Source organism: Pyxicephalus adspersus, chromosome 4, assembly GCF_032062135.1.
Source record: "Pyxicephalus adspersus chromosome 4, UCB_Pads_2.0, whole genome shotgun sequence".
In the NCBI taxonomy this organism is placed as follows: Eukaryota; Metazoa; Chordata; class Amphibia; order Anura; family Pyxicephalidae; genus Pyxicephalus; species Pyxicephalus adspersus.
Genome location: NC_092861.1, coordinates 15,202,315 through 15,229,229, shown reverse-complemented (window position 1 = coordinate 15,229,229; position 26,915 = coordinate 15,202,315). Strand labels below are relative to the sequence as shown.

The 26,915-nt window shown below is 37.7% G+C and overlaps 1 protein-coding gene across 5 annotated transcripts in view; it reads left to right on the top strand.

Moving 5' to 3' along the window:
* Positions 1-26,915, top strand: part of KLHL29 (kelch like family member 29) — a 642,275-nt gene that overhangs the window by 190,086 nt on the left and 425,274 nt on the right. For all 5 annotated transcript variants that reach the window (XM_072407482.1, XM_072407479.1, XM_072407480.1 and 2 more), the window contains one exon: positions 16,303-16,392. The gene's annotated coding sequence lies outside the window, so the exon portion shown is untranslated. The remainder of the gene's footprint in view (positions 1-16,302; positions 16,393-26,915) is intronic.

The following is a 26,915-nucleotide window of genomic DNA, read 5'->3' as shown; positions in this document are numbered from 1 at the left end:
CCAATTATGGATAGCAGCAACCAATCATCCTTCTCTTTCTAAGGAACTCATGGGTGTTAAACTACAATTGCATTTAAAAGGTCACATGTTTTAATCAGCTTTAAAGTCTTAGCCCATCTCTAGCTCTAATCAACCTTTTTTATGCAGTAATTATTTCTCTTGAGATTTATGTATATAAAGATATATATATATATATATATATATATATATATATATATATATTTTATTTTTAATTCTCAATGGTCAGCCCAACAAGATAAAGAAATAAAGAAAACACCATTTCCTTATAGACTAATGCAGTGTTGACTTGCTTTTAAGTCCTTAAGTACAGCAAAATGTGAACAACTTCGACCCTTCCCCAGGCCTGCTGTGAAAAGGTCAGAGAAATTGGGTCTGATCCCAGCTTGATACTTGGAGAGGGCAAATGGTACAATGAGTCTCAGTAAAGTTCAATATATATATTGCAACAGTATAAAAGTATACAGTTCATAATAATTTGTTATATTGACTTGTCCATCAATATAGCCTGTGCTCTAAACATTTCTTCAGATTCTAAAAGTGAAGGATTTCCGGGTAATTAATTAGAAAATGTAACCGGAGAAGTTATGGCATGGTGAGCCCAAAGGGACCAAATAATCTCTCAAGTGAACCAGTGTGAAGCACAGCAGAGCCTTCTTAGAACAAAAAGTGTTTACTCATTCTATCGCAAACCTCCTAAAGAGGATTATTATTATTCTTTAATGTAGAAAAGTGGACGGAGCCATGCAAATCATTTCTTTATGCCCCTTTGACCAACTTTACATCCAGAAATGCAGCTCTACTATGTCTAATTTCTTATTTTTTGTGATTAATCATTTCATGTTAATGCTTTCCATTCTAGGTCATTACATTCTAGAACAAACAGATCCGACGATCCCCTTTGATTACAAAATGTTTTGCTAAAAATACCTTCCTCCAGCAGTGGCATCCCCTAAAGTCTAACAGGCAGCTTTCTTACCAAAAGTTCTGCCACAAATTATTATTATTATCAACATATTATGCCTGATGTATTAAAGGTACAATACCGGAGAAGATAGACTATCATGCGTGAAGCTGGGTGATCCAGCAAACCTGGGATTATCAAAAACCTAAATATCAGGTCATTGACCCAATACAACTATAGGGATGTGGCCCAGCATTGACAGCCCACTAGCAACAGATTCTAAATAATAACCCACTAAGCATGACAGCAGGGATGAAGACAACAGTCCTAAGCTGAGCTTCAAATATGAAAGACACCAAAACATGAATCTTTTTATTGGTTAAACAACAATCGTGTATTTATAATAGTTACATAGTTACATAGTAGGTTAGGTTGAAAAAAGTCCATCAAGTTCAACCACTAGGGAAATAGATATATCCCAGATAAAAAAACCCTATAAGACATATTTGGTCCAGAAGAAGGCAAAAATACCTTGGTACAATTTGCTCCAACAAGGTAAAAAATTCCTTCCCAATTCCATGAGGCAATCGGATGTTCCCTGGATCAACAGTCACTGTTAATTTTACTTTAAAGCCTTAATACCCAGTTATATTCCCCCCCTTAAATGTCTCTACCCAAGGGAGGGGTAATGTATGTTCCTGATATTGACCTAGTAATAGCCTCTTCTTTGGTTACCCCCAAAGTTTGGAAAACAAGGTGCATGTTGAGAAGGAGAACAGGACAAACCAAGGTATTAGCGGGCTCCTTCCCCGATTACTGCCCACTCACAGACATGGACAGAGATAGAACCTGGTTGTCTTACATAACTACAATGAAAAAAATTAGGTCTCCAGGCTATCTGTCTTGCATGGCTGTTTAAATCTTAGATTTCAAGTCACAGAAATGCTGATAATTTGGTATGTTAAACAACTCATATATATTTAGCAATTTGTCTGGCATTCACCTTTGAAAAGCAAAATTGACACTTGTATTTCCCATTCATCGGTCCTCAATGGTTTACTTTAAAACAAGCTGATTTCATTGCTTGTTGGTGAATTCACCTCCAAGCTGGAGAATATATCTGACCTTCAAGCGGTGTTAGTAAATTATGTCAGCCACGAATTAGATGCCTTCTGAAGCTTTTCTGTAGAAACATTTATAAATGATATATTGGAAAGCGAGCCATTCTCCGTATGTAATCGGGATTACAAAAATAAGATCGCCTCTGCGTACTCTGTGTCACCCGAGCGGGTTAAACCGCCATGCAGCAAATAGACTCAATAAGGCTAATGTTTAGGCACAAGAAATTCATTCCAGAATAATAGTTTATATTGGAAACGTTTATCTATTTGCTGCTCATTCCCCATAGTAGCAATTACTGCATAACCACTCACTTTTATATCACATTATGCCAGCTAAAGGATTTGTACGTTTGTAGAGAGAGAGAGAAAAGGCTTTGTACAACTGATGTGAGATAGAAAATGTGATTAAAATATTAATGTACCCTTGTGTGATATCTGGTCGTTTTATTTGAAATCAGATCATTAAATTGTTAGCAACAAAGATTTTATTTTATTTTTTTATTTTTTTTTTGCTAGCCTTATGGGACATATTTCCCTGTCTGTATTGTCTGTGTTGATTTTCTTTTCTTTTTTTTTTTGGTAATCTGACTTTGTCTTCCACTTTCTTTTATTCTCTCGAATTTTCTGGTATTTTCCAACATAATCTTTTTTTCCTCATCTTCATCTTCAATAATTCACCCATTTTTTCCACTGCTTTTGCTTTCATTCACTATTTACCTTCCATACTTTGTTAGCGTGCTGTCCTTCTTTTGTAATATCCTATCATTATTTAATTTCAATTTTTCTTTTTTTTTTACTTGGGACCACTCCTTTCCATACACTATCCTAATTACTCTTTGTATTCTTTCCTTTTTTCAGGTGAAACAATTTATCCCTCCTTCCCCCTATTTCCCTACATATTTTATTACATGTGCTAATGCTTTGTTTGACTTGAAGCTGAACCCCTTACCTTCTGTCTTCTACAGTTGTACCAGCACCTCCTTTTATGAAATTGCTTACTGCACTCTATGAGTTTTTGCTTTAGAAGCTGCAGCAAGTGAGAAAGAGTCTATGTTATTTCTTGGCTGATGGGTTCCAGTATTTTTTGCCCTTTTTCTTGTGATAAAAAATTGAGGAATTCCAGCAGGGGATAATTAAAACTGAAGTAAGTTATAAGCTTACAGCATGAAGGGTATAAGACATTGGACCTGAAATAATAACGCTCTCCAAGACTAGGGAGGAGACACGTTCATCAGTCCTCAATGGCCAGGATCTGCACACTTTTTTTTTGCATTTCTCTTATGGATATCTTTTAATGAAGGAACACTTCATAAAGAGTCCCAACTTGACTGTTTTAGACCAAAATCTATCTATTGAAACTTTTTTAGAAATGAAAAACTCCTTCTCTTTTCCTTTGTTCTTTATGGTCCTCGTAGTCTTTTTTTTTTCTCTACTCTCCTCATTACTCTTTTACCACATCATTTTCTTCCATGTGTTCCTCTTTTCTTCTGTTTCTCTTCTTCTTAACATGACTCTTCCTTCTCTCCTCCTATCTTCTCTTTCTTGTCTCCTTTCTTTTTCCTCTTCTTTTCTTTTCTTTCTCTCCTCTTCCTCCCCTCTCTTTCTTTCCACTCTTCTATTTCTTGACTTTTCTCCGTCCCTCTCTTCTCTTCCTTGTCTCTTGTTTCATTTATTTTCGCTTTCTTGTCTCTTCTCTCTTTTTCTCACTTGTGTCTTCTCTCCTCCTCTCTTCTCTTTCTTGTCTCCTCTCTTCTTCTCTTCTTTTCTTGTCTCCTCTCTTCCTTTCTTGTCTTTATTGTCTCTTTTCTCCTCCTCTTTTTCTCTCACTTGTGTCTTCTCTCCTCCTCTCTTCTCTTTCTTGTCTATTCCCTCTTTAGTGTCTATTTCGCTCTTCTCTTTTTTTGTATCTTCTCTCTTCCACTTTTCTCTTTACTTTCTCTTCCTCTCTTTTTCTTCTTGTCTCCTATATCTTCCTCCCTTCTCTTTCTTCTCTCTTCTCTTTCTTGTCTCTTCCTCTCTTCTCTTTCTTCTCTCTTCTATTTCTTGTCTCTTCCTCTCTTCTCTTTCTTGTCTCTTCCTCCCTTCTCTTTCTTGTCTCTTCCTCCCTTCTCTTTCTTGCCTCTTCCTCTCTTCTCCTTCTTGTCTTTTCTCTCCTTCAGTTTTCTCTATCTTGTCTCTTCCTCTTCTCTTATTTGTCTCTTCTCACGTCCTCTCTTCTCTTTCTAGTCTATTCTCTTTTCCTCTCTTCTCTTTCTTGTATCTTCTCTCTTCCACTTTTCTCTTTAGTGCCTCTCCCTCTCTATTCTTTCTTGTCTCCTATCTCTTCCTCTCTTCTCTTTCTTGTCTCTTCGTCTCTTCTCTTCTCTTTCTTGTCTCTTCCTCTCTTCTTTTTCTTCTCTCTTCCTCTCTTCTCTTTCTCGTCTCTTCTCTCTTTCACTTTTCTCTGTCTTCTCTCTTCCTCTCTCCCTCTCTTTTTCTCTGTCCCCTTTCCTGACACTAGTCTACTGGTTGTTTGTAAAATAACAATTTATTTTAATTACCATAGTACTTAATAACATTAAATGGTGTTGAGCTTAAGCATTGACATCAGCCCGGCCCATGAAAAAAGGGTTAAGGGAGGATAAAACATTTTTTAACAAGTCACATCCTTTATAATTACCATGAAGGCCAAGAACACACCCTTGGAAGGGCACATACGGTCTCCAGGCAGCCAAATGGGCACCACTGTTATAGATGTTTATGCCAAAAAAAGAAATTATTTTTCTGCATTTTATTTATTGACACTATGATTTGCGGACATTGCTATGGCAAACATACTTAGTGTGCTCCCTTAATAGTGTAATTGGAAGAATGGAATCAAAATAACATCTCATTTAAAGCCTCCGCTATAACATTAATGGCTTTTTGCAACGTGTCATTAATTGTCTGTTTTTGTTCATTTTCTTTGCATTGCTCATTTAGCACACATGAATAATGAGCTGATGCCTTTAGAATAAACACACAGCGTTGGCTTTACTTTACATGCTCTTATGCCAAGTCCAACAGGACGAGACATATGATGTATGAATTACAATCTACACCTATATGACCGGGCAGAACGTGATGTAAATTGCATGTTTCATTCTGAAAGCACAAAATCAATTTAATGCCTGGCTGAGCTGTAGTATACAGTGGTGATTTACCTGCACACTGATCACACCACAATTTATTGTTAAATAAAAAATATTTAGCCTATGAGAATGTGTGCAGTCTTACCGAGTGTGATTAAAAGACAGAGGTCAAGGGTTTGCTTAAAGGGGCAGTTCATCTTCTATATTTTTGAAGCCTACAGTGCCATATTGTACATGGCCCATTTGGGCTGCTAAAGTAAAGCTTTATATCATCCTAGCTAGCCGTGGTTCTTGCTGCCATTGTCCTTGAGAGGAAACTTTATAGACGCCACTGCATGCATCTCACAGGAGATATGGAAGTAATAACCCACAACCTCCCAAGATCATAAATTAGGACTTTTAAAGGCTAGTTTCAAGTACAAATGAAACAGTGCTAATCAGAAAACACTGAAAAAGTCTGAACACTGAAAAACTCAAATCTTATATTTGAATAATTTTAGGTTTGGAAAGGTTTGGACATCCAAATGCTGTGGTTGGGGAGATCTGCCCCCTCTATTGGTATTGATGACCATTTTCACTGACCAGAAATTGATGAGGGAGCCCAAAAAGATAGGGCTGCTACTAAAACTAGCTGAGAAGGAAATTCTGTACTGGTTATTGCTTTATTACATTACATAAATCTCCCGAAAAGGATGCAGAGAGCAAAAAAGATACAGATTTAAATTTTTCCCTATTTCACCATAACTAAGATACAGAAGAAAGGGTAAATTTAAAGGCGAGGACAGGGACAAGGACACCTAGAGATGGCAACTCCTTCCAGTGGGGGCATCGGTAGCAATAAAAACCTGGCAAAGGTTCCAAACCTTTGACAAACTGCAGCCCCCCCCCCCCCCCCCCAAAAAAAAAAGAAAAGAAAAATAGATTTAGATTTGTTAGTTGAGTTACACCTTAAATATGGTAGTTTAGGCTAAACAAGAATTAGGGTCTTATTTAAAATATATTGTATGGCCTAAAGCACATTGATGTGCTTAAGTGTTTTACAGTTGTGCCCTGAACCTTTGGGACTCTAAAGCCAGTGGAGCAAGGAATAAACATTAAAAAGGCTAGAAACACACATTGACCTGATTTGTATGAATGGATTGAGAATCTGTTTGTAGTATAAATTGTCCTCTTAGACTTGACCTTGCAGTGAGAGGGGAGCAGTGTAGCACTGGTTGCCCCCCTCCAAATACCATGGCTCCTTACAATCTATACACTCAATCAAGGGTTCTCAGCCCTTAATTTATCCATTTATAATATTCTAACCACACTCCTATATGCACCATTTATGTATATTACAAAAATGCCTGTAATTTCGTTTTGAAGGGTTAATACTGCGGCATTTACTAGCAGGGTTTTTGCTGAATAAAGCATATAGCATTACTGGGCATTTTAAATACTGCGTATAGTAATTACATACAATAATGGCGGTCTGATATGTGCTTGGCAGTGCTTGCTTGCCACAATAAACCTGTAGTAGTTTGTTATAATTTACTGCACATTAATTGGCGCTGTGCGATCCGCACACTATAAGCTTTATGTTCAATCTGCTAATTACCCTATGAATGATTCCCGAAAGAGGCGTGATCAGCTGCTGACTGTCCTGAATTTCCAGGGTTTCTCCGGGATTTTAGGTGTACTTCAAAGAATGCAACACACCATTGTAGACGAGTTGCAACCCTCCAGTGTCCAGTTTTAGTTGTTCTCTTATTCTTTGACTACCAAAGCTTGATGTTGAATATGTTTAAGAACAAGAAAAGGTCATCAGATTTTTAGGGCAATCATTTGATTGTACCCAAGCATGTTCTCTTAAAAGTTGGGTTCCTATGCTTTCCCAGGGTCCCAAGAAAAGCCATAGTGTAGGTTAAATTTTTTTTTTCCAATTTTTTAAATTTTTTATCTTGCTTATTTTGTGTTACAATACATTAGGGCCAAGGTCTGCTTTGAAAATAAATGCAAGCACTAGCCTTAATATGGAATTAAGGAGGTTATAAGCAATTTTAGAAATGTGTTTAAGCATTAGGAAACGTTGGAAATGGAAGCATTACAAAATAACAATGCTCCCTCCCAACAAATTGTCATGTTATACCCCTGAATCTGGGGTCATTTGATGCACTGAGTCCTGAGTTTTCTGTCTTTTTCACTTCATCAAATATGGGTCCATCTTTTGGTGTTCATCTTCCCGCCAGAGTGAAACGAACACTTCCTAATGCCTTTTGAAAGGCAGCTAAAGAATATTGTAAACTATAATGATATAAAAAAAATTTCACTGTGCAATACTGATCATCACTTACTTGAGTGGCTAGGGTCATGGACTTTCTGTTGCTCAGGTTCTTAGCAGCTTCCAACCCAGCAGGTGTTTCTAATCTGTTAGAAACTGGCTGAAAAATAATTTAAAGTCTTTGTTGCCATTTTTGAGAATTTTTAGAAAAGATAAACTTCATGTATAAACCACTTAGAGAGGCCTGGAATTGGCTAGTTTTAAATCCATTTTAAAACTAATTTCCTTTTGAATGATTTTAAATCTAGTTTACTGTTTGATATTATTATGGTAATTTTTTTAGTGTGTTTTAATTTAAAGTCCACTGCCTATATTCCTAGCCACTTTTGTAAGTGACCAATAATACAGAGCTGAAGTCCATGCCTTCACCAAGTAGTCACGTCATGGCATCATCATTACTTTGTGCAGTCCTCTGTAGCCTAAAATTCTGCATGCAGACCTCTTACATTCCTAATGCAATGCAATGAAATCCTGCATGCTTCACCTTTTGTCACTATTCTACCTGGAGGAAGGAACCTTGTGTGGCTTGAAACGTTGGCTTTTCAACATCTTTTGACTGTGATTTTACAATTAAACAAGAATCTTGTAGTTTGGAGTGCTTTTAGAACTCTTCTTAACTATGGCCACCTCATCTTCTCGGACTATTTAAACATTTGTAAATGCACAGGTCTGTTTAAATATTTATCGGTGCAGCACATGCACAAATGGGTTGACATGCTGTGTTCGAAAAAGAGTTGCCAATGTGGAAAGTGTTTTCTTTCCAGAAGGATGGTACCACCTTGGTTCAGCCACCATCCAAGGTCACCATCATCTTCTTAGTGTGAGAGTTTTACTCCGCTCCATCCGTAGATTGCCAAACACCCTTCCTCTTTACAAGGTCTTTTTGCTGTAAGAAGTGCATTCCTATCACAGACATTGTTTCAGAACCTAGCACGTCACACACTACAGACTCAGGTAAGTATAGGGAAGAAGAGCATGATGAGGAAACATATTTGTTTTGTTGGGGCAGGAGTTGGGGAGACAGTTGTAAAAAGAAAAAAATTATTGAAAGAAAAATAATTTTATGTTATATATCCATAGTCTGGAAACAGGTGCATTTTAAGTAATTATTGTTTCTTTCTCAGACCTGGTAAATTGGTGGGATGGGGAGAGCTTTGCTCAAGAATTTTAAACATACTAACAGTTACTTTAATTTCTTTGGAGATCGAGTGAATTGTGTTCCATTTACTTAATTTGAAAAGCTGCCATTATGGGCATTTTGGGAGTGGTTTGGACGCATCCCACTTTCCCTACAGAATAATCAGGTTAGTAATTATGGCAAATACTTTATTTGCTAGATTTTCTTTGAAAGAAGAAGCCATGCAAAACCACCAGACCTCACCCATAAATGTACATACTGTATTTTGTGGGCAAAGTGACTTTAAGATCTACATAGTAAATTCTTATTGTTTCCTAATTGTATATTTATATAGGTTTCCATATTTCCCGAACAGCTGGAAGTATTGTAAATTCAAACCTCATTAATCTTTGTAGTGGAAAACCTGAGAAAAATCAGCTTTCAGTGTTTCTGCTTTTAATTGCCAATAAAAATTACATACCGAACAGAGATGACAATTTTTTTTGACAAGCAGCGTCAAAGGAGATGGAAGGACGTGCTGAATATAGTGGGGAAGGTTAGAAGGCATATTATTCCCACTCTGCGTTGTTACAAAATTATTCATCCTTGCCGTCATTTTACTAATCATTTATTAAAAAATACAAGTAGCCACAAGTTCCAAAAGGATCAAAAAGGAGGTTTCTGCTCCTCAGTCAAATCAGGCTTGAGTGTAAAAAATCTTTAGATGTTACAATATTGCCAAACTCTAGCCAAAACATTTGTTTGGGTTTTAATTTGTCAAGTTTATGAACAACTGACTATCACACTTTGAGTTTGTTGGACATCCCATTCTAAAACCATGGCATTTTCCATAGAGGTGACCTCGCTCTGCTTCTTTAAGAGCCCCCAGATTTATGGGAGTTCATTCCACCAGCTTTAAGAGCATGTGCATGTTCGACTGTGTTACCATTCAGCCAAAAAGACATTCATGAAGTTAGCTTGTGATGTTGTGCTGGAAAACATAGCTCTCAGTTGCCATTCCAAATTACAGGTTTTCAGTAGGCTTGAAGTCTATGATCTTTGCAGGCCACACCAAACACCAAAACACGTTAAACCATGTCTTTGCATAGCTGACTTTGTGTACTAGGACACAGCCATGCTGGAACAGAAAATGGACTTTGCCTAACTGTTGTCACACCTTTGGAATGGAATCATTGTAATAAAAGCCTTTGTGTGCTGTACTTTTACAAGTGCCCATCAATGGAAACTTTTCAACTCCACCAACTTCTCACACCATCTCCGCCAAACTCCAGACATGTCACACGAAAGACTTTCATAGACAGATCACAGAAACAGGCTAACATAGGGCTAGTATTCCAAACATGACCAGACATAAAAAATGTTTTGGCTAGAGTTGGGCATTCTCGTAACATTTAAATAGGTCTGTTTAAACATTTACCAGTGCAGCACATGCACAAATTGGTTAGCATGCTGTGTTTGAAAAAGGCAGGAGTTGCCAATGTGGAATGTGTTTTCTTTCCAGACGGATGGTCCCACCTTGGTTCAGCCACAATCCAAAGTCACCATCTTCTTCTTAGTGTGAAACTGAAAGATATCACAATCCTGGTGCCAGCAAACGTGGAATGTATTTCCTAAAAAAACATTTGCTATTAATTGGCAAATACTTGACCAGATCCATTCCGGGGTTGCTGGATCACCCAGGGTTACCCCTGATAGTCTATCTTCTCCAGTCTTGGAGAACTTTAATAAATCAGTCCTTCTATATAGGTATTTAAGCAGGAATAATATCAGTGAAGACTCCCAGGCTTCAGTACTTTTGAGTCTAGTTCCCATCTGGCTGGTCAGGATTATTCAGGCTGCATTAGCGTGTTTATGATGCCACTTCGCAGCTGCATATTGTACAGCAGTCACTTTTTCCTGGCTTTTTGCATTGCAGGCATTAAATATAGACAGGTAGCAAAAGATAAGATAAATGTTTGTTTTATTTCATTGCATTTACCTCTTAATGTTCTTTGAATACTGCATTTTAATTCCGCGTTACTCATTACTTGCTTTCTGAGAGTGTTGTTGCCTAAGAGGCCGACTTTGGAATTTTTTCTGCCTGCTTAAAATTCTGACATATCGCCAGCAGATTTTATGGGCGTCCATTTTAGACAGATTTGGAATGGCTTAGAAAGTGCGTCCCTAATCAGTACTTTTACTTCTGCAGTATGTTCATTAGTGCTAATTCCAATTGCAATAGCATTTTCTTTAGTTTAATGTCTTTTATATTCCTTCATTGTTACCTCAAGTCATTTAATTTTATTGCATACCAAGTCTGTTTTTAAAAGGAACTATCTAACAGTGCTGTACAGTCACATTTGAAGGCAGGTAATGAAATTCTGACACATAAGAAACACTGCAGTAAAAAAAGTAAACCGATTCCAGGCAGGTATAATAGCCACATCCCTTACAATATGGCTGCTGTATAATAAAGTCTGAGGCTACTGTTTTCTGAGTGTGCCATTTTTGTAACAAGGAACCTGAAATAAATGGAGTATAATAAGATATTTTTTTCATTATTACCCTTAAAGAGGCACTGGGAGTACAAACATAATTATAATCCATCAATGCATGGACTCCACAAGACCTCTGTAGGTGTTCTGTGGTATCTGGCATCAAGGTGTTAGAGGTAGATCCTCCACATTGACTCCGCCAACCTGCCCGTAGTGCATTCTGCTGCCATCTCTTAGGTGATCAGCACACTCACTTAACCATGTTCTGGAAAAAAGGAGATTATTCAAACCAGTCCACCTTCTTTGATAGCCCCATTTTCCAGTCCTCATGCCCACATGCCTATTGTAGATGCTTTTATTGGTGGTCAGGGGTCATTTTGGGTACATGAATACTGGACATGGGTTATAATGGTCACAGGGGTCAGCATGAGCTACCTAAAGCGTACCTAAACTCAGAAATTTCACTTTACATAAAAGGGTATTTTTTTTAAAGAGCAACACTCTTTCAAAAAAAAAAGGGTGCAGCACAGCCCCTTAATTCTCGAACGCCTAGGTAATCGAGAATGAAGGGAGCGCAGTGCCTCCCGGGATACCTACGTCACACATCCCGGGAGGCTCTTGGGTGCTTGTTCTGCACATGCCCTGCACAGAGAGATCGGTAAATTTTCTTCCCAACCTACGTCACCCGATCTTGCGCTTGGGTCAGGTGATGTAGGAAGGAGAACTAGGAAGAAGAGGTGAAGATGGCAGTGCCTGGTGCGCTGGCTTGGGGACGGATGCTGAGACGACGCGGGACCCGATGGAAGAAACCTCCAGATGGATCAGACTGCCCTGCGCGATTGAAGGTAACTATTTTTTTTTTTTTTACGTTTTAGGCACTTTTCAGTTTAGTTCCTCATTAATGCTGCAATACATTGTGGATTCCTATTCTTTTTTTTCTATATCAGCATTATGTTTGTCAACATATTGTGCACTGTATGTCCCTTGTGGGGTTGGTCCTGACAAGCTAGCCTCCAATCCCTATGCATCAATGAGCCTTGAGCGTCAATGACCCCCTCACTAATTCATTGGTTCTTCTTTCTTGGACCCCTTTTGGTACAACCTGCTGTTTTGGAAATTCTCTGGCTCAGTCATCTAACCACTATTACCAATTTTCCTAATGCCAATGCATCACCTTCAAAAACTGACTGTTCACCCGGGGCCTAGTATGTTCCACCTCTTGACAGATGCCACTGCAGCCAAATAATCAGATTTATTCACTTCACCTGTCAGTAGTTCAAATGTTTTGGCTGATCCTTGGACATGTTAGGATGCAGATGTACTATTAGTTCACTGCAAGGGGTTAAAATGACATCTTGGCTCTGATGTACTTTTCAGAAGAAGAAGGTGGTTTGATAACAGGCCTGTTCCTGGAAGATGATACAGCATTAAAGATTCATTACACTGTATTTGTGGAAAATTATTAACAATAATAGAAAGAGAAAATCTACTTCTTCAGGGGATATCTAATCTGCCATAGTGTTGCTGAGGCTGTAGCTGCTGCAGGAAGGCTTACATTTATGTTATAATAAGGTGCTTTAATTTTATAGTAGGATTTGTGAGTGTGATAATTCACAAAGAAGTGACGGGAAAACAGCTGCTGTAGCAAGTAGCTGCTATACTGGCAGCCATTTTAGAGTTTCTTTTCACAGCGTGTGAAGCTTGAAGGAGCTCAGGTAAGAAACACGAAGGAATGATATATAATGGCCTGGTTCAGACAATTCTTGCAGCACTTAAAGAGACTCTATCACTTTATCGTGCTTTATCAAAAAGCGACACCTTGTCTTGTAAGAAACTCCTGCTACCGGCTGATACTTTTTCGCCCTCTCCCGTCACACATTCCTCTGTTGGAGCTGGGTGTCTGAACTCTGTATAAGCTTAATGTTGGATGGTGTCAAAACTTACACAAAAGTCCAAGAATTTTTTTGCTAATAGCATACATCCTACCCCAGGTGAAAACACTGATTGTACTGCATCTATAAAGAAACGGCACTGTAAATATAGCAAAGGAAGCGTGTAAAAAGGAAAGGGCGCCCTTTTCTTCGCATGTGAATGTTTTGTAGTCCACAAAGATAAAAGGAAAAGGTGATAACGCTGGTTGAAACTTTAGTTCAGTGCACAGGAAATTGCATGGACATAAGATTCTAGAGGGATCAAAAGATTTTTTTTCTGCTTTCAGAAAATGTCTGAATAAAACAACAAAATGCTATCATTTTATCTAAGGACTGGTGCTAAACTGCGATATATTACATATAGCAGCTTCATGTTCAGATATTATTATTGTAGTGTATCTAATATAATTTTGACACACTGTGGTAATGCAACACAAAGTGTAAATAGGTCCTTAGGCCTAGTACGCATGGGCCAGTTTTCCTTTTTATCCAATGTTTAGTCTTGTAAAGTAATCATATCTGAAGAGAATCAAGACTTTATTCAACAACTGCATGATTGGAGGTTACCAGTTTTTGAGTTTTCATTTGAACATGTTGGTAACTATCAATCAAAAGTACACAAGTGTGTATAAGCGTGTATTAACAATTGTGCTAATAAAATTGGAGCTCCCATATGTCCTGTTCAACATTTATGAGTATGCTATGTTTTTGGACTTCCAGTCGATCAATTACCTATCAGAACCTGATTGGACCTGTCAGATGAATAAAAATTGGCAGTAAATCTTAAATGTGCCAGGACTAAATCTGGCAATTTGATTTTACTTTTTTTTAAAATATACATTTACCAGCGTGGCAGGGCTGTGTAAATCAAGATTGGCTTAACCGAATCTCAAATATTTTGGCAAAGGAAACAACTAACGTGTATTTTGAACTCTGTGTTTAGCTTTTTGGTTGGAGTTTAGCTTTAAACCAATACAAATGTTTTGATTGTCAAATAAAAGGTTTGGTTGCCAAATTCCGTTACAAACAGCAGCCTTTCAAGTTAGCGAATGTACGAAACCAGGAGCAATGGAAGACGTGGAAGAAGTGACCTAATTTCTATTCATGTCCCAAAGCTATTCTCTCAGCCTCTCTGAGCTGTTTTATTGTACGTTCGGAGCTGTTGCATAGAGCATATATTTACTTAGATTTGAGCCAAGGGACTGTGTAACAAAGTTTTCCTCGTAGGCCGCCATCTATGCATCCTTCAGGAGCGCTGTGTGAGCGAACATCTGTGTGTGTGAGGACATGGGAAATAAAAGTATGCTTTTCTATGGTTCTGTACATCATCTAAATGTTCTGATTCCGTTCAGAGACATCCCAAGCTGGACGCTCACCAGCTCATACAATTAGAAGTGGCCCTCAGGGACCCTCATAGCAGGATACACCCGCTGAACTCAGTTGCAGTTTTTGATGATGACAACTTGAACATCTGGTGTCAGTTTTAATAGATACGCTCTTCATTTAGTAACTGGATTAGCCTAATTATCATCTGGATTTTATAAATCAGACATTTGTAGCACCATTACCTCATATTATAAGTTTAAAAAGTAGTTAAAATGGCCCATTCAGTAAATGTCTTACCAGTCTGTATGCATGTCATAATATACAGCACCAAAACAAGTTTCTGTACATTTTAGCAGTATAAAGCCATCATTTAGCACCAGTGACTTTGTCTAGACCAGGGGTTCTTAACCTGTGGTATCCATACCCCTTGGGAGCATGGGAACCAAATTCTCTGGGTATGGGACTCGATTTCTGGGTACTAGTATTTATTTTATGTAATGTATTAAGGTATACTTGGGTAGTACATGAATGGAATGGAATAGAATCTTCAAGAGCATTCGATGCTTATGATTTTATTTCATGTTCTCTTCCTAGCTATCCATATCTAAAGTACAGTAAATTCAAGCTGTTGACATATTTAGAATTCATACTGGCAACTAATATAAGGAATGGTGATGATTATTTCGACAGTCAAGGGTATGGGACCATATTGGACAATCCATTGGGGGTCTGGAGTCATCAAAAGGTTAGGAACCCCTGGTCTAGATTGGAGTGATGTATTCAGTCTGCTGCAGGCAATTGGATGCTTATTCTTAGTCTCCTTACCCCAGTAAAAGTAGTTTTAGACCTGCATAAGAATCACGCAATAACACATTGCTCCTGCCTCTTTGCACATTGCCAAGTCACTTGCACCATAGCGCTAGTTTCTAACAAATCAATGTCTGCAGATTTGACAGCTGGCAATACTGTACCACTCACTACCATCCCTGATCACTCGCTATGAGGCTGCTGCAAGAAGAAGCAACTTGTAGCATCCCTCCATGCAGTGGTTTACTGGCATGAGGAATCAGTAACCACACCGCTGCCTCACCACATTTCTAAACATAGCCTTAGACTTTATGTTGGAACTTTGTAAAAAGTCACAAGGTTAGAGGCTGCAGCGGAAATTCATGAGCACATCCAAGAATATCACATCTTAGTCTACATTAACTTCAATGATAACTTAATTGCTAAAATTACCCATCCAGGGCCTGCACTGTCCTAAATAAACGATGGTAGGTAAGGAATACAGCCGGATCCAGGGCCCACGGAGCAGCCTGTGACTTGGCAATCAAGGATCCCGTGGATAATGACACCTCATTGTGCCTGCATGTCAGCATTGTGTATACCACCAAAGCTAAGATTAGCCCATAACTCAACCTTTCCTTTTTCCTAACTTCTCCATATGGGCCTGTTTCTTAAAGCTATCCAAGGCTGGAGAAAAGTTGTTTGCCATTTGTTAGCAAATGTTTTCAATACTGGACCAGATCTATCCCAGGTTTGCTGAATTACCCAATCAGACATCTAGTTGGCACCAGTTCCAAGGGTAAGTCAAACAATGTAAAAAGGATTCTGTCCCATCCCAATACTGGTGTGGCAAACTTTTGAAGCCGTGGTGAAATATTGAGTATAGTTTCTCTTAAACAGTATCAGCATGGTTGTCATATAAATCTCTGTTAAGTGAAATTTGTGTACAAAGAACTGTTTTTGAGGAACTCGATGCAGTACTTTTATTGAGTGTGAAAAGTTTGTATTGTGCATGGGCTGCTTTTCCATAAATATATAGCAGCTCACATCAGCAACACTGGTTATTATATATATTTTTAGTTTGTTCATCTGAATATATGCTTTGTTGCAAGGGAGATGTTCTCATTTACAGTGTATTATAATAACTTTTCTTTCTATTGTTCTTTTGACACAGATTCTACAACAGAAGCTCAGTGACTTATAAAGGAAATGTAACAGTCTAAGGCCAAGCTGCGCTGACGTGCAAGAGGAAAACATCTGTTGGGTAAAGCCTGATTCATATTTTAATGATTTTGTAGCTGGACTTGTTTCTATTTGTATTAACTAGGCTTGTCTATATCTTGGTTGTGTAATATGCACAGTGGGCAATAGGGTAACTCTCTTTGGATAGTAGATTTGGTAGTTGTTGGAGGCTTGCCATAAATTCAACAAAAATCAAGCCAAGGTAAAACTAATTTAGATGTTTTTTTTTTAAGTATTTACCAATGTTTTCAGAAAATGACTGTATGCATTAATGACTCCCTGTCATTAATATAATATTGGCATTACTGATGGAAATAGTGTAATTAGTAGCATGACTACCATTGGGTGTGACAGCACTTGCTATTTTTTGGTTATTTGCGAAGATCTGTAGCATGGTTATAATGATGGACACTAGGAATGTGTGCAGGATATGATTCATGGCAATGCTGAAAGTGAATTGCTTATGAGTATCCTGTTGCACAATCTATTTGTGGCATATTAGAGATGGCTCTAGAAGTTTTATGTTTATCTGTTGGATATACATGGAATGTTGCTGCTAATGGGTGACTGGTGGCATATTCCTACTGACAGTGTTTGTTGATAGAGGCAGCTGATGGAATATTATTACTGGGAAACATAGAATTGTTACTGTTTTTGTTTCAATCATTTTTATTTGAATTATTGAGTTTCATAGTGCTACAATAGAAGAAACAGATAATAAGAGACTGAAGAAAAAGAAGGGATACTGTCTAAATCAATCATTTTTGTTTTTTTTCCATGGTTCCTTGGGTTGTGGTTGGTTGACCTAACATTTTATGGTGGCTGCATAGTTTTGGGGACAGTACCACATGGAAAAACCAGCAACATGACACAAATGATCTGTCTATAAGGATGGCATCCTGTCCATCTCTGAAACTGGGGCATTTTTCCACTGACCAATGAAAAAAGGTATAATTTTTCCACTGGCTTCCAATGAATTGTTTTTTCAAAGGGTTTTTCAAGAAGAGTATTTCCAGGGTTCCTCCTTGGTAAAAAGTTTCAGAAAAGTGCCTTTAGAGACTTTAGGTAAGCAGGTAAAACATAGCCATTGTATACAGTAAAGAAAAAAAGGAGTGAAATGAAACCCAGTCTAATGTAAGTTTGCATGCAGTTGGGCTTTGCTAAAATAATTACTTACATAGGTGAGGAAGGATGGTGGAAAATGAGGTTGAGAGTGAAGGGTGGGAGAAAACCATGCATCTATAAGATGAGGTAGATAGATGAGGGGGATAACTAAGGGTAACATAGATGGTACAAATGGTATGGGAGATTTTAAATGGAGATGTGAGAGTAAAGGGAAAAAAAACACAAGAAGTAATAACAAAAGAAGTACGGAAAAGAAATGGAAGGACACAATGGCCTTCAAGATGACTCTTATGTCTAGCAATGCCAGATTTAATAGAGTTGAAGAATCATTTCTCTTTCCATTTACTTTTTTATTGAAATATTCCATTGTCAAATATAAATAATAAAAACCACATGGACAAAGCTACCAGCAAACTTGAACAATTTACAGTGGGCGCAATACTTTCTTCTATATGTCTATTACCACAATGGTGAACCAAGACAGTACATACTTTTTTTCTGAATAGTGAATAACAAACATAGTACCGCCTTAAGGCAGAATGATGTCCTTACAGAAGAATGTACATACTTGTGCTAGTATTCATGGGCTGACATTAAAACAGGTGTCTCAAACTAGGTCTTTGCTAATATACCCCACAAATGGGATTATACATTAAGGAAGACACATGAAAAGCCGATGTAGTCATCAAATAATGAACCCACATAATGCACAGGGGCACTGGTATATGGATTAAAAGACAATAAGTTGCTTTTGACTTGCTTTGCCTGCAATGCAAACCTTAAGATAGGACGTTCTTTACCCAGAGAAATAAAAAGTAAAACACTAAACACTAATAGTTAATATACTAGATTGCTTTAAGAAAAAGCTGGATGCTATAAGCAGAGAATATAACTGGGTATTAATGCTTTAAAGTAAAGATAACAGAGAATGTTGATCCAGGGAACGTCTGACTGACTCATAGGGCCTGATTTATGAAAGCTCTCCAAGGTTGGAGAGAATACACTTTCAACAGTGAAGCTGGGTGATCCAGCAAACCTGAAATGGATCTGGTCCAGGATTCAAAACATTTGCTAGCAAATTACTGAAGAATTGAAGAATTCCATTCCAGATTTGCTGGATCACCCAGCTTCACTGCTGAAAGTGTATCCTCTCCAGCCTTGGAGAGCTTTCATAAATCAGGCCCATGGAATCAGAAATATTTTTTTTTCCCTATTGAAACAAATTGAACAAGGTTTTTTTGCCTTCCTCTGGATCAACTATGTTTATAAGGGTTTTATCTGGGATATGTTCATTTTCCTAATGGTTGAACTTGATGGACTTATGTCTTTTTTCTACTTGACTCAATGTCATTGAATTGTATAGGAGTCCGCTGGTCAAGTTCAGAAGAACAGTCCTGATCTACAAAAGTCTTTATAGTTGTGGGCAGAGTATAGAAGGGTTAGATGTATTTTGTCTGTATTATCACTAAGGTCCTGGTAGCCACAAAAGAATTAAAGGAAACTTTCCCCTAGCAGGAACACATACAGCAAAAACAGTAACAAATAACCAACCTTCTGGGTAGAGGAAGAAAAATCTCTTTTAGAGACTCACCTAAACATATAAGAAATGAGAGTTATAGTCTCCAATCCTATTCTGGAGTGGACTGATGTACATTCAGTTGTAAAGCTTTGCCATGAGAACAGTAGCCACACACTGGGAATTATTATGTGAGCTAGAAGAATGCTGATTTCAATAATTTCTTGTTTATGTGGGTCACTTCTAATTAAACACCTTCTCAGGAAGAACACCAGGATAACCTTTTGTGACCATAGAGGAAATCAGGCCGTCCTCATTCTTTTCTTACCTGCACTGTTTTTCTAGAAAAGAAATTGTCAATTAGAGGAGTAAATGTACTGATCAGTCCGGCTCTACAGCTGCTTTTGACATTATTAATTATCCAGGAAGGAGTGTGATTCTTTTAATTAAATTTAATGAAGTCATTTCGACTCTCCCATGTTCCAGGGGTTTCTAAAGGAAGGCGTGTGGACTGCTGACTTAAAATACTACTAAAAATTAAAATATAATGAATATTTATAACCAAACATTTCAGAGATTTATAAGATACAGGTTGTTAAGTTTGTTGTTATTTTTTAAGTTAACTAAACCTAATTGTACCAGTAGTCTGAATTTTTTCGGAGTTTTACAAATTATTTTCAGTATTCCTTTTAACGATGAATACACAAATGAATTTCATATACTGCAGTGTTTTTACCTGCCAAAATATTTGTATTTCCATCCAACTTGTGCTAAGATTTACTCTTTTGTGCCAAGAAGCACAAACTTGTAGATAAGTAGAACTTACTGGTCTTGTTTCTCCCCCAGCCTGTTAATGGACAAGTAAAGGAGAAGCAACACCGATTAGCTAATTTTCCGGTCCCCTTCCTCTGTCAGCAAGTTTTTTTTTTAACACGTTAGCATTGGAGCAAAGCTGACTGGCACCTTGTGCTGTTCCTCCCAGGTACAGGTGTACATGTGCATGGGGTTAGCCTTTAAAGATGGCCTTTACCATGCAAACCTGCTTATTTTGTAGCCTAACTAAAGAAAAGCAAAATTAACATAACTCATGAACATTTTAAAATACTTACCCCTGACTTCTGGGTGCTTCTTTTTGGTTCAGGGTAATGCCATTGGGTCTTATCATATCAGGGAAAGGTGAGAATCCCCAATCAAGCAGGAATTCACTCCTTTTTTAGTGCTGGGGTGTCTTGAGAATCTTGAGATTTGGGGTCCTCATCTTTCCCAGAATCTGATAACATCACTCCTCTACAGAGGCAACCAGAAGTCATGGGTATTATTATTATTTTTTTTTATACCTTCAAAGTATGTGGGCTTTACATTTTCACACACAAAAGGTTCATTTTAAAATATGAAATATCTGGAGTGCAAGTTTATATTTCTGTAACATTTATTCTACTTTATTTCATATTCTCTGTCCTTTTTATTTCCTTCTCTGACACATATTCACCAGAACGGTGAATCTAGTTAGCTTCTAACGCTCCAGTTGATCCATTCTTCATAAATATTCGGGTTCTATAGGGAAGCATCACACAGAATGGGTATATCGTGTCCCTGCTCTTTCAGACACATTTTATAGACATGAATGTGAAAAGAACAAGGAGATCATGGAAGTGATTTCTATGCACAGGAAAAGCTGGCATTTCTAAATTCTGCTTTAAATTGCAGAGATAAGAAACCGTATAGAATAGAGCTGCATGCCAAGCGCAGAGCCCGCTGATCTGAGCGGAGCATGGTCCGGCAAAGGCACAATGATGTCTTTTGTGTGTATCGGATCCCCTGGGATGTTCCTTTTATTCCCTGACAGAGATAAACCACAAGTCCAAGTGCTTTCATTTCTTTTACAAATGGTTTGAAAAATTCCCCCGAGCTATTTCAAATGCATGAACCCTTCAGCGGCACAGGTACCTCGCAGATAGCTTTGCCTATTAAAGGGCCAATAACCCACCAAATTCAAAGCGTTCTAAAGGAACAGGAAAAAAATAAATCGGCTTTTTAGTCATTAGTGATGATTTAGAATGGAAACACATACAAGGTGCCACTGTCTACTAAAGCATTTAGGCATTTTTTCCTAGCAATCTTTAAAGTTGAATTAGGAAAGCTGCCATTTCTGATCTGGTTCTAAAACTTCCTGTTTGCCTGGTTGGTGTCCTGATCCCCTGCCTTTAACATCTGAATCACTTACCCAGAAAAAAAGAGTACGCGGCTCAGAAGTTCAGGTCATAGCAATACAACTTGTATCATAGTCAGCTGCATGTTTAATTCAGATGTGTGACTGGGATTGCTGAAGTCAAAAGATCTGCTTTACATCCAAGTAATTAGCAATATTTACAATGAGTTCAACAATGACAATTTATGTTAAGGCCACTTTAAAGCTGACCTAAACTCTGGAAAGAAAATAGTCCCAAGGAGGTAGTACTAATTGTCAAAGGAAAAACATGCACAAAAGTTGCATCAATAGTTGGTATCCAATGTCTGTAGATTGCTGTCTTCACAAAAGTCTACTTTGGACCCATTGGTGAAGATGGCGCCTTTCTAAGTTCATGCAGTGATGACAGGTCATATGATGACAGATTATATGCCATAATTGGCAAGTGTGCTAGGCATGCTTGCTGAATGTGATAGAAGCTCACCACCCACCAACGAGTTCAGTTCTGCTTGAAGTACATCAGACCTTAATGCTTTATAGAAGTGTGCGCCTTACCAAGAACTCTTTTGGATATAGTGGGCAAAGGTTAGACCATTATCACCATGTATTACAGGACGGGAGTCAATAGTCAGGTCACTAACTGTTCTTCCGAGGAGCTGACACTCTAAAGTCAATTAACCTACTAGTATGCAAAAACAGGGAGAGGCCCTAGGGCTGAAAGGCTAGAATGCTATTCCCTGAGCCACAATGCCATTATCATTTACAAATCTTGGTATCTTGATTGTCCTGACTTACAAGTTCAACTTTGTCTAGAATTTAATGTCAGCATTAGGAGCTTAGCTCCTCATTTGTTTAAAAACCTTCAGGTATATGTGAAGAGAGACTTGTGCTGAGTGGAAGTTTTGTCCTCTAAATATCCAGGTCTGCAGTCATTATATTTTTTCCCTCTTACATCTCCAGGATGAAAAGCAGTCATTTGGTTGTGAGCGCAGAAGCCAGGCTGTGCGTTGTGCTCTGGGAAATGCGCTCGGCTCCAGCTGTGTGAAGTTAAATGTAAAAATGATCACATTGCCTCTGGGCGTGTAAAAGCTCAGACTACACTTCACGAATACGAAACATAATCTGCAAACTCAGCTCACTTTAAATGTATTTCAGCCACACTGAGAAAAAAAGTATCAGAAACTGTTGTGAAAAAAAACTTTATAGAACTTTGCTAAATTTCTTTTTTTTTTAAAAAAAGAACAGAATGGACAGAAATCTCACACAAAAGATAAAGAGCTTTCTAAATCGTCCTATAAAGCATTTGTAGTTTTCTCTGTGCTGGTTAGATTTGGATCACTAAAAAGACAATGTAGGAAGGTGGTTGAGTCCCAGTGGATGTAAAAGTGGCCCACATACAACCTACAATATGTGAAAGGAATAGCCAATTTGGGTAAAGCTGTGTACCCACAAAGGAGGTTACATATATAGACAACTGCAGTCCGATTGAGTGGGTACATAAAAGGGTGCCTTTCCTGTCTACAACAATTTTAATAAAGGGCTTGGTGGTCAAAAATTGATAGCTTGTCTGTGGCGCCATTGTATCCTAAAAGATAGGGCAATGCAAAGAAGCAGTTGGTACCCTGTCAGTGGGAAAAGAAAAGTAACAAACAGTATTCAATGTTTTCAATTTAATTTCAAATTCTGAGTTCCATATCAATTTAATATTTGCTTTCGGTGGGTTGGAGGTCAGTAAAAGGGGACAAGCTGTTTCTGAGGCAAATGTGAGGGATAATATCCCACTCTATCCAAAAAATATATGGTTTAAATGCTTCTTTATTCTGAAAAAAATGATTGCCTGGTATTTGTCCTGTGCTGGTGACATGGGTGGATGAGTGACAATGTGGATTCAGTGACAATGGCTTTGCCAAAACATGAATGATCTGAGCTTGTTAAAGACAAGAGGGGAGCAGTGCCATGGCATATGATCCAATCAGTGGTACCAGGAAAGGTTTCATTAGCAATGTTCATTCTTTGATATGTGTAAGTATATTGATACGTGGAGGTAAAAATGAAATTGGGAATATAGGTCTGATATATTCTCTAGGTCTGACAATATGTTTTTCTTTACAACCAACACCAAGTATGAAAACAGTTCTATCTAGCTAATCATGTTCCTTGATATGCTCATGGAGGGCAGATGGAACCTTTGTAGGCTGTAATAATGAATATATAAATCAGCAAGCAAATAAAAATCTAAAAGAAAATCAGAATAAAAATGTATTTTTACATTGGTAACTAATGTTGTCTTAGGTACACTATAGTATCCTTTTAAATGGTATGTCTTTTTTTCTATACATATATATATATATTATACTTAAGAAGGTCATCAAGGTCATCTAATAATTAGGAAGGTGATCCATTATTGAATTTCTTTTTGTGTAAATAAAACATTTTCCTTGGTTTGGCATATACCATTCTTTATCCCTCTACTAAAGATCTTTGTTGGTTTGGACCAAATATAAGAACATATTCTAGAGACAAAGCTTTACTTGGATCCATGTATTTACCGTGTTTCCCCGATGATAAGGCAGGGCCATCAAATAAGACAGCCCCCCCTTTTCATGTTAAAATGAAAAAACAGGTAGGGGCGGATTTTGGAGATGTTGCGTAGGTGAAAGTGACAGGACCTGGAAATGTTCTGAATATGGGGGGTAAATGAGAGGGCAGAATCAAAGGTGATATCTCATCAGTGTTCCTCCAGGCCTTATTTTATCTGGACTACAACAAAGCAAATAGGGCAGCTTGGAACACTATAAACCCTATAGAGTTAAGCAACACCCACTTTGTTGACCATTCCACTAGCAACAGAATTATGATATAGTTCTTTAGAGAAGATCTATAAGCCTATCTATAAATCTATAAGAAATTGAATAATTATAACCTCGATCAGGTTTTTATTGCTGTTTGTGTTCCATTTAGGTAGAATTACCCTCTCTTTGTGTTGTGGATCATTATCATCCACACATGTTGTCATCACAATGATCGGTGTGGGTAATTCAGCCATGGAGACACCTGATCTAATGACAACTACCTAAGAGGGTATTACATAGCAGAAAATAATCTAACAAAGCTTTTCATTTAAAATTGGTGGCTGAATTAATATTCTTATTTAAATGTTTGTTTTTCTTAACAATATTTCTTGTGTTGACCATGCAAGAAACCCATTTCCTGATCCTTTATATTGACACTGATTTCTCGATTGTATCTTTGGATGCATAAATGGTTTTAAAGTGAGAAAAGAAAGCAGGCTTTTTAAGGCGGAGTTTTGAAGTGCAATTGTATTTTAGTGATATAAAATGAGAGTTGTTATGTTTAGCATAAAACAACTAATCTTGATGCATGATTGACTAGTAGTTGTGATTACATCAAAATATTCATGCAGTACAAATACACATAGTGAACATAAAACTCAGCAATGTATCTCAAGGTCCCGACGCATTTCGCCTTTCAGGCTTCCTTAGCGAAGAGAAACATCTGCAACACGTCCATGCCAATAATTCCAATTTGGAAAAAAGGAGAAATAGTTCGGAGTGGCTAGAGAAATAATTTAGTATTGAAATTAGTATTGGTGTGACCTAGTCATAAATGGTTGTCACCCAACCTCGACATCAAACACATATGTCTTTATTGGCCTTCAAATGGTGGATTAATGGGATGTTTGGTATCCAAGCTCACTAACAAATTCCGTCTGTTGACCTCCACATGGAGGTCGGAAATAGGAACCAAAAAAAGTGGAGGACCCAGAAAAAAGTCAGTTGTGGAAATTCAGTTGTGGTTTTCTAGTGGAGGATTTCTCAAATGAAGTTGCACTCTAGTGGAATGGGCAGTGGGAAAGATAAATATTCACACACTTATTTAGAAGGTAGCACTATTTGGAGATGTTTTTTTACTTAAGAAATAACTTTACAGCTCATGTACAAAGTGAAAGTGTTAGTTATAGCACAATTGCAGTGACTACCAGATTGCCTTATGAGATTCCTGATCGATGTTCCTTTTTGCCTGGAGCAGTTTTGCAATTTTGTGCTCAGCCAAGCAACTGCCGTGAAGCAGCGCTGAAGTTTCTATTTTTTTTATATTTTAGTAAATTGAGGAAATGTTGTTAGGAAGTCAAGTGTCCTACCTGTTCCCTTCTAAAACTCGGTGTGAAAGCAAATTACAGATCAAGCTGTTTTTCTGTAATCTTAAAATTGTTTAAATTGTAAAATTGTGACTTATGTCAGTGACTGCCGAACTGGCACTTCACACCGAACAAAGAAACCAGAGTGCCAATGATCTGTTTTTATCCCTAGCACAGGTACAGCATGTTGAGTAATCTTTGCAGTAAGAATTGTTTCAATCATATTTAAAGATTTTGCCTGCTGGAAAAATATAGAAAAAATAAATCATACACACAACATAAAGACTTATTGGCAATATGACAAGGTTTCATATATAGTTAAAATAAAAATAAATCCTAACTCAACACAATTTGTTTGCTAAAGCTAGGTGTATCATAAACATTACTTTTTTCTTTTTATTTAATAATATATTATTTGAAACTTTTTCCATTATTGCTATAGCTCAGTAGTGCTGATCTCCGGTGGAGTAATTGCAGCTCCCTTTTGTCTACATGCACTTCAGTAATGGCTGCAGGACATTTCTCAGAGTGGGGTTCCTGATGGTGACAGCGGATAATACCTGCATAGTGTGTGTTGAAAAGAACATAATATTACAGGAAGACAATGCTGCATGACAACTGGGAAACTAGAACCGATCATTGCCATTTAAAGCATTAAAGCTATAAAATTGGGGTCTGTACCAACTGTGTTACGTTGGCATCCATTTCCATACAAATAGAGAGCTGCTTGAAGCATGTGAAATGAAGGTTAGAAACTTTTACCTTTAATAAATTAAGGATTACTGCGTGCACACAGCAGATGATTCTCGTCTGATTATCGCTTTACGACTAGTATCGGACGAGTCCTTGCGGATCAACAAACAACCTTGATGCAAGTGAAGGGGAGAGAGTGCAGGAGGGTGCCGCTCGCTCAGTCTTTCCCTCTCCATAGAGCAGAACGGCGATGTATGCACAGAGCTTTTTCATGCATCCTTCAGTCTTTTGCCGTTCAAAAGAATAGTGAAAGATTCTTTCCAACTGCAAAACTCTAATGTGTGCATGTAGCCTAAGTGGAGTGTCTCCAACTGATGTTACACTAATACCATCAACTCCAACCTAAATCCCGTCTACACACATACAGAAAAATTTTAAAAAATGGTTTTGAAATTACATCAAAATCATATAGGGTTTTAGTTGTTGGGTTACCCAAAACTTTATTTCAAAGCACATTAAAGTTTATTTATTATAGCTTCAGTTTTAGTTTGTAGGAGGGCAAAACAAAACCACTTGTGTAACTATTGCCAATTTGTCCAAAAAAGTGGGATTGTCCAAAAGGGCAGTCATATACGTTTCTTGAATCTTCCATCATCTGAAGTTCTTCCATTTTATGGTTTAAAACTAAACCCAACCTAACCTAACTTCAAAAAGAAATAATAATAACCCTTGCAGTAGGGCTTCTATCCTGGTTAAATGCTCGCTTAGGTCTGTGGTACCTCTAAAAAGAACTGTTGCCATAACTTGTACTTCCTTCATAGACAAGCATTTAACCCATGCCGTACGGAGAAGCCACTCTGCAAG